A 9,394-nucleotide genomic window follows, 5' to 3' on the forward strand; every position below is an offset into this window, starting at 1 on the left:
TCCCATTATTATTGATGAATCCTTTGATGCAAACTATAAACTGTTAAGAATCAGAATGGTGAAGTGTTTGCCAGGTATATTGGTACTAACTGCAGGAATGGGCCACCTATGAAGAAAGTCTGGGTGCTGAAAAAGTGTCTAGAAAATCTTCCTGTGTATGTCGTCATGACACCACAAGTGAAGAAGACAAACCCCAGACCACGGGCTTCATATGGTCCAAAGGCCTCATACAGATAGAGGACTCACCTGAGTCACACTAACGCAAATGTTTTGCAGGGAAACCATACTCTGGCCTATGAATATGAGCGTGTTTCATCAAACCGCCATGTCCATAAGACCAAGAACTACTCTGCTTATTCCTATGAGTACTATTGTCCACCTGCAAGACTATTTGCTAGGGCTCCAAAGCCAAAGTTCTCAGATGCTACACTTAGACTCATTGCTTCGAAGGCACCCTTGAAGATGTGGGTGGCTAAGAAAGCTTAACTCTCTTTTGCAGGGAAGGGTCTCCAGCCAAAAATCAAATGCGTCTGAAGCTATTAGTGGGGACCTTAAACATCTTGTAGGGTGCAAGATCAAATGCCCAAATGGTCTTATTATGTATTTCGTTCCCGAGTCGCTTGCTACTTGACCTATCAGTCCTAACCTCGTTCTAAGCTTTCATAATCCACTTGCTCGTCAAATGTTTATGCTTCACAATTCTCTTCGTGAAGCCTATCCCCCTAACTGCACTGTAGGGTATGACACCAGCTGCTTCAGAATGGATTATTGACAGTGGATGTACTAATCACATGACTGGCAAGCGAAGTCTTCTCATGGACTCAACCTTACGTCCATCTGACAAGAGTCACATCACATTTGCTGATACTGGTAAAAGCAAGGTATTGGGTCTAGGTAGAGTTGCAATCTCAAGGGATCAGCACATGGATAAAGTGATGCTTGTTGAATCCCTTGGTTTCAACTTAATGTCTGTCTCAATGCTTTGCAATTTGAATATGATTGTGATGTTTGGAAAATATCGTTGCCTTGTTCTAATGGAATTTGACAAGTCTCTAGTCTTTGAAGGGTATCGAAAAGATGATTTGTACATGGTAGATTTCTCAGTAGGACCACAGCTTGCCGTATGTCTTCTTGCAAAAGCTTCAGAATGCTGGCTCTGGCATCGGAGGCTAGGGCATGCTGGCATGAGGAACTTGCATACTCTTGCAAAGAAGAAGCACGTCATAGGCATCGAGGGCGTCAAGTTCAAGAAGGATCACTTATGCGGTGCCTGCAAAGATGGAAAGATGACGAGGGCCAAGCATCCCTCGAAGACAATCATGACAACGACTCAACCCTTCGAACTACTACACATGGACCTCTTCGGTCCCACTCACTACTCAACTCTTACTACTACTGTTTGTCTCTATGGCTTCGTCATTGTTGATGATTATTCAAGATATACATGGGTGCATATAATCCTCTACAAGACTGAAGTGCAGGATGTCTTCAGACGCTTCGCCAATCGAGCCATGAACAACTATGGCATCAAGATCAAGCACGTCAAAAGTGACAATGGCACTGAATTCAAGAACACCGGCATCGACACTTATCTTGATACTTTGGGAATCACTCATGAGTTCTCAGCTCCGTACACGCCGCAGCAGAATGGCATCGTGGAACGCAAGAACAAAACACTCATTGAGATTGCCTGGACGATGCTCGATGAATACAAGACTCCAAGAAAGTTCTGACCTGAAGCCATTGATACTGCATGCCATGTCATCAACTGTGTTTATCTTCACAAGCTTCTGAACAAAACATCCTATGAGCTCCTCACTGGTAAGAAGCCAAATGTCAGTTACTTCGGAGTATTTGGTGCCAGGTGCTGGATCAAGGATCCACATCACACTTCAAAATTTGCACCGAAAGCACATGAAGGTTTTATGCTTGGATACGGAAAGGATTCGCACTCCTACAGAGTCTTTAACCTATTTCACTATAAAGTGGTTGAAACTGTGGATGTGCGGTTCGATGGGACTAATGGCTCGCAATGAGAGCACCTGCCAAATGTGCTAGATGAAGTTCCATCTAGTGAATACATCAAGCTTATGGGAACTGGAGAAATCAGACCGTCTGAAGCACAGCCCGAAGAGGAACTCATCATCTCTACACCTGATCAACCTGAAGACAATACTCAGCCTAAAGACAATCCTTCTAACGATGACAATGATCAGAAAGAGCAAAATCTTCGTCATGTTCATCCTCGTGTTGCAAATGAAGTACAGATTGAGAAAATAATTGATAGCATCAATGCACCTGGTCCACTAACTCGTTCAAGGTCAACACAACTAGCAAATTTTTGTGGGCAGTTCGCATTCGTCTCAATATCTGAACCCAAGAAAGTTGATGAAGCCTTCATGGAACCTGAATGGATTCAAGCTATGCAAGAAGACCTTCAACAATTTGAGCTGAATAATGTATGGGAACTGGTCAAGCGTCCTGATCCTCGTAAGCACAATATCATAGGCACTAAATGGATATATCGCAACAAGCAAGATGAGCATGGTCAAGTTGTCAGAAACAAGGCTCGTCTCGTTGCTCAAGGATACACTCAAGTTGAAGGAATTGACTTCGATGAAACATTTGCTCCTGTGGCTAGGCTTGAAGCTATACGCATACTGCTGGCCTATGCAAATCATCATAACATTCTTCTGTATCAAATGGATGTGAAGAGTGCATTTCTCAATGGCAAGATTGAAGAAGAAGTGTATGTTGCACAACCGCCTGGCTTTGAAGATCCAAAACATCCTGACATGGTTTATAAGCTCAATGAGGCACTATATGGCCTCAAACAAGCCCCTCGTACTTGGTATGACACACTCAAGGACTTCCTGAAGAGCAAAGGCTTCAAACCTGGTTCCCTGGATCCCATGCTCTTCACGAAGACATATGATGGTGAACTGTTTGTGTGCCAAATATATGTGGATGACATTATCTTCGGCTGCACTAATCAGAAATACAGTGATGAGTTTGGATATATGATGCAAGAGCAATATCAGATGTCCATGATGGGTGAGTTGAAGTTCTTCCTTGGTCTTCAAATACGACAGCAACGCAATGGCATCTTCATATCTCAAGAGAAATACCTCAAGGATTGCCTGAAGAAGTTTGGAATGCAAGACTGCAAAGGTTACACGACGCCAATGCCTACCAAGAGTCATCTAGATTCTGACGCCAATGGTAAAGAGTTTGATCAAAAGGTATACCGCTCCATGATTGGTTCTTTGCTTTATTTATTTGCATCTAGGACTGATATCATGCTTAGTGTTTGCATGTGTGCCCGATTCCAAGCGGCACCAAAGGAATCGCATCACTTAGCTGTGAAGCGAATTCTTTGATATTTGGCTCACACCCCAACACTAGCATTATGGTATCCAAAGGGCTCAGAGTTTGATCTAGTTGGATTCTCGCATGCTGATTATGTTGGTGACAAGGTGGATCGCAAGTCTACATCAGGCACATGTCACTTTCTGGGACGATCACTTGTATGTTGGTCTTCAAAGAAGAAGAACTGTGTATCTCTCTCCATTGCTGAATCTGAATACATTGTTGCTGGATCTTGCTGCGCTCAGCTTCTATGGATGAAGCAAACACTCAAAGACTATGGCATTCATCTGAAGCAAGTGCCACTCTACTGCGACAATGAAAGCGCCATCAAGATTGCCAACAACCCAGTTCAGCACTCGAAGACAAAGCACATTCAGATCCGTCATCACTTTCCCAGAGATCATGTCATGAAGGAAGATATTGATATCATTCACGTCAGCACTGAAGAGCAACTGGCAGATATGTTCACAAAGCCCTTGGATGAGAAAAGGTTTTGCAAGTTGTGGTGTGAGCTAAATATCTTGGAATCCTCAAATGTCCTGTGATCATGCACACATCCAAACACTTATGCATGTTGATGACTTGGATGTGAAAACACACGAAGTAATGTATATCTTCAACAAATGAAGACTTACACTCTAAGTGTGAATACATTAACACGGAATTTGACTGCGGAGCGCCACGCTAATTGTGCGTTGTGTCTGGGTCTGATATTTCCTATACGGTGGGTAACGCCACCACCAAACTTTTGTTTGGAATAATTTCTGTTGGCGTTGCATTTGCAAAGTCTTCGCATTTGGTTTGTCTTCATTGTTAACATGGCTTCATGTTTATCTTCATTGTCCTCTACAGCATTCACTTATAGCTATGTCTTCTAGTTGAATCTTTTGAACTAAGTGAATGTGATCGGACCCTAACCTTTCTATGCTCCCGTCTTAAGTCTATCTATCCAAATCATATGCATTCTATTGAAACTGTCAAAACGTCTTCTCTGCGTCCTTGTCAGCAGAAGACACAGAGACAAACATTAATCTGTTTTCAATGCTCAATCCTTTTTACGTGAAACCCGGAGAAGTGGGAACGACCACCCGACAATCCAGGTGTGCGTGGGAACGTGGAACAACCTCCAATGTGTTGCATGATCGCCATGTGTCCTTTAGATGTGAACCGCTAGGGGCACCTGTGTAATAACACTGTGTCGTCCCTGTCCCTATAAATACACGCCTCACCCTAGTCATTATCTCTTCTTCCACTCTCACACAAACCCTAGCGCCACCGCTAGCCCTCGACGACACCGGCGACGAAGCGCTTAGCTGTCGCGACCTCATCGACGCCGTCCTCACGCCAGCCGCGGACATCGTCTTCTCCGCCGTCGCCGTAGGTGTCCTCCGTCGCCAAGTTAGGGCACGGAAGATCGAACTGCCCGGCCTCCTCTCCCACTCCGTCTAGCAGTTCCTCGTGTGGTAAATAAAACCTATTTTTACAGTCTTTTTGATCCGATAGATTCATCCTTTCCAACTACAAGTGGTTTCTGTTGCTACAAAATTGGATCTATCATGTTCTGCATCTCATAGCATGCCTAGTATGTTCACTTATGCTTCACAGAATAGTTAGATTCCCCACTTGTACTTATTAGTGGATTCGTACAAATCTGGAACCAACTCACTACAAATGAGTGAATGTCTTTGCACTATGAGGTCAATGTCTTCTAAACTGATTTATCTTCAAAATCTTCTAAGAATGCATATGACCTCTTCCCCTTCCCTCGCATCTCTAATGCTGTCACAGGTACATGTCTGTGGGAGAATCCCTTGGTTCTCATAGTCTGTATTCATTTGTAGAGTTCTTACAGCGTCACATAAATTCTCCTGAAGCCAGTTCCTGTCTGACCAGTAGACGAAAGACTTGGATAGTGTTGAAGCCTTTCAGTCTAAACTTCATGACAAATCAAAAATCAGTCAGGAAGGGCGGCAGACAACGCCGTGGAAACACTGCTAAGGACCTGCCACCGGATCTCTATGAGTTATACAAGTCAGATCCAGAAGAAACCTATGGAGAATGCAAGAACCGAATCCAATGGATTCGAAGACATTGGGCAGAGGAATGGTTCAGGTACAGATTCGTCACCAAGGAGTATGCTGAGAAGAATGCCTTAAAGGGCCCCTAGGGAGATATAATATACAAAGGTATTCAGCCCAAGTCGAAGTCCGAAGCTATTTCTCAAGGCTTCTACCCCTGCATGATTCGTGGACCTCAGCCTGCTTCCTCTCTATTATGGTGTCGTGAAGATAATCTGTTCAAGCGCAACTATCAGGCTGCAAAGAACTCGGCCAAGGAAAACAAGAAGTCTTTGGGATTAGACTTCAACCCAGGCCCCTCTACACCATGAGCTGACGGCACACGCGAAGCTGAACCCAATCTTATTGGGCCCTTCTACAACTTAGAAGGTCTCATCACTCACATTCAGGTTCAAGGGGCAGCCGTGGACCACTCTGCAGATGACATTGATTCTGACGAAGCACCTGCACCACCGAAGCCTGTGAAGCAAAAGAAACCAAAGGCTTCACATCCCCCCTCTGCAGCAAAGGTCTCACGGGCGAAGCCTCTAGCCACTGCACCTCCTGAAGCCAGTGTGCAGTCAGAAGATCTCTCACGCATATCCAAGTCTGCCAAGTTGAGAAAGCCCATGCAACCCACTAGTCAAGCACTGACCCCTACCGCTGTTTTGAGAAACGAGAATGACACCATTGATCTGTCCAGTGATGACGATCTTGGCGATGACGCTCTTGAGCAGTTGATAAAGAGCAAGCAAGAGGCGGAAATCTTCAATGATCTTCCCCTCTTTGATGTGGAAATCTTATACAAGTTTATTGATGAGTGGTTTAACAGCCCAGATGTCAATTTTGATGATCTCCAGCTTCCAATTGGCCTCAGCGTCTCCTTCCATGGAGCCATTGCTCCTGAGCTGGCTCTTGCTCGGAAAATTGTTGAGCTGAAGCATAAGATCGATTATGAAAAGGCTCAGTTCAAGAAGCACATGGCCAAGCTCAATGTTGAAGACATTCAGAACTTCAAGGTCATGATGCATGAGCTCAAGGAGGCATTCCACAAGAAACGAGAAGAAGCAAAAGGTTCTCGTGAGCGCATGAAGAATCTTGCTGCCAAATGTGTTCAAGGCTACAATGAAGCTGAAAAGCACAAGGCTTTGGGGCGACCAGGCATCGACCCCAGGATGGCTGCCAAGAAGAAGAAGAAGCCAGCTGTGGCTGAACCAGAAGCATCAGGGCAGGAAGAACCTCGCATTGTCTTCCCAGCCAGTATGACAGGCTCGAAGCCTAACGTCCCCACAGTGGCTTCAGAATTCAAGAAAACTAGAGCAGCTGAAGCCGAAGCCAGAAAGCGCAAGACCAAAGCCACCACTTATGATGCTCCCCCAACCAAGAAAAGGAAAATAAAGAAGAGAGACCAGACTGCTTCCACAGAGCCCCTTCTTGTCGAGCCAATTTTTGTTGCGCGTCCTGCGTCTGAACATCATGAACGTCGTCTGGTAGTTCATAGGGATGGCAATTTTATCCTTGGATCTGGATACCCATGGATACCCGACCCAGTTGGGCAAGGGTATGGAGCACATTTCTGCCCATGGGTCCGTGGATATGGATACCCACGAACAGCCGGGTTGGGCATGGTTATAGTTTGTGCTCCATGGATATCCAATGGATACCCATATGACATGTGGGGTCATATTCTAGTGACAGTAGAAAGAGCGAATCAATGGGAAATGGCAGGAAATATGCAACTTGTGCCATGAGCTATATGCTACATAATCAACCTCTGGTATGTCACACTTAAGGACTCGTCATATTACTTGTTACCTACTTATGCATGTAGCTTATGTTGTCATTTGTGAGTAAATGATGATGAGTTGATTTGATATTTGGGAAGGCTTCATGCTGACTTTTCTATGCCCATGGAGCTCCATGGGTATGTGGGTATCCAGTGGGTTTGGGCATGGGCACAAGTTGTGCCCATGGATAATTTGGTGGATGGGTAGAGGGTAGGAAGATGGGTCATGAGTTGGATTTGGACCAGCTCCACCCGCCCCAAACCCAACCCATTGCCATCCCTAGTAGTTCATGAGCCTGCTTCCACAGAGGCTCCTGAAGCTGAAGAGAATCCAGCTGTTGACCCCACCATAGCTGAAGACATTGGTCCTCACGATAATGTTGAAGATGATGAAGTATTTCCTCAGACTGAGCACAATTTGGTATCATCGCTTGTTCTCACGAACAGCGAACTCATCAGCATTGGTCATCCATTGACGCCAATTGCTCAGGATGACTCATGGGCTGATCACCCTCAAGAATCCCCTCGTGCTGAAGAAACACCAGTCACTCCCCCACCACAGGTCACCACTCCGGTGATTGACAGTGAAGACTTTGAGGCCCAACCAACTCCATCTCCACAGGCGTCGCCAGCATTTCGCAGGCTTCGCAAAGGACCTAGGCCACAGGTCACATTGGCAAGTGTTCCCGAAGGAGAAGAGTGCCAATCCGTCTCACGTGAAGTCTTTCTTGAAGCCTCTCCTACTGTGAACATCCCTGAATCTGAAGCCAAAGCAGCTGAAGATATTTCGGCTGCATCAGCCGATGAAGAAGAAGAACCACGTGATGAAGAAAGAGTTGCTACACCCCCGTCTAACCCTGAAGTTGTTCTCGAGGAGAGCGTGTCTGACCCTCCAGCTCCTGAAGTGGAGGTTACCAATACTGAGGCGGCCACCAACATCAACACTGAAGCCAATGACATTGTCATGGCTGAAGCTAATGTGGTGCCAGATGATGTTGCACCTGAAGCCAATGCAGCACCTCAAGCAAATCCGTTGCCTGAAGCCAATGCCTCTGCTCTTGTACCTCCTCCAAGGCAACACACCATCGAGCAAGCATATGATCATGGACAACTTGTTACCGTATGCTGGCCAATCGTGGTTCCTCTACCTGCTCCTGGACCTCAGTTTGCCTATCATGTGGAGCACAGGCCTCAGGTCCAGAAGCCAAAGCCAAGGCTACCACGGTTTCCAGGTACTGCAACTTCACCAGGATCATTTAATCTAAATGGATTTAAGGCACACAAGACATTCTTCAATAGTGCCAATAATCTCTTTGGACCAATTCTGGAGTTACCAGCAGCGAAGCTATTATTCATGCATCTTGTACAATCAGGGACGCATCTTCCCTCACATGCATCTTGATTGTGAAGCCATTGCTGGACTGCCATGCCTTGAAGAAGCCCTTGACTGCTTCCGTGATGCGGGTCTGCTTAATTTTGTGACTACAAAGGAACACTGGAATGAAGAACTTCTGCTTCAATTCTATGCTACCCTCCACATTTGCGGATACAACAGGGATCCGAAGACTTGGATCCTTGAGTGGATGACAGGAGATGTTCATCATGAAGCTAAAGCTCAAGACATCATTGAGTTCACAGCCCTGCCCACTCCTGGTGAATACTATGAACTAGGTTGTCAACAACACCAGAATGCTTTGGAGAGCATTTTCCAGAAGCCAGAACCCAACATGAGTCAATTGTTGAGCATGATGAAGCCTTTGCCACACGACGCTGAATACCCAACTGAATTCTTTGTTGAAGACCTAGAGTATCTGCCCCGCACCATTTATCATATCATCAGAAAGACTCTATGGCCTGTCAAAGGACATTCATCTGCAGCGAAGCTTCAAGGAGCAATGAAGACTTTGGTTTTCTATATCTTCAATGGCATAAGCTTCAATGCTCAAGACTTCTTCATCAGGCAGTTGGCTGCATCTGGCTCCGACATTTTTGGTCTGAAGTTCTACGCTCCGTGGGTAATGCGCCTTATCAAGCTTCACTCTGCCTTCAACTATCAGCCGTCTGTGCGCAATCATCTTCTTTTCTTGCCAGAGGTTAATCTGTCTGTTGAAGCTATTTACCCAGAGCCTGCAAAGGATCCAATCTATCTTCACAATGTTGATCGTCAAAGCTTCACCCAGCC

The sequence above is a fragment of the Triticum aestivum genome, chromosome 3A (assembly GCF_018294505.1).
Source record: "Triticum aestivum cultivar Chinese Spring chromosome 3A, IWGSC CS RefSeq v2.1, whole genome shotgun sequence".
Taxonomy (NCBI): domain Eukaryota; kingdom Viridiplantae; phylum Streptophyta; class Magnoliopsida; order Poales; family Poaceae; genus Triticum; species Triticum aestivum.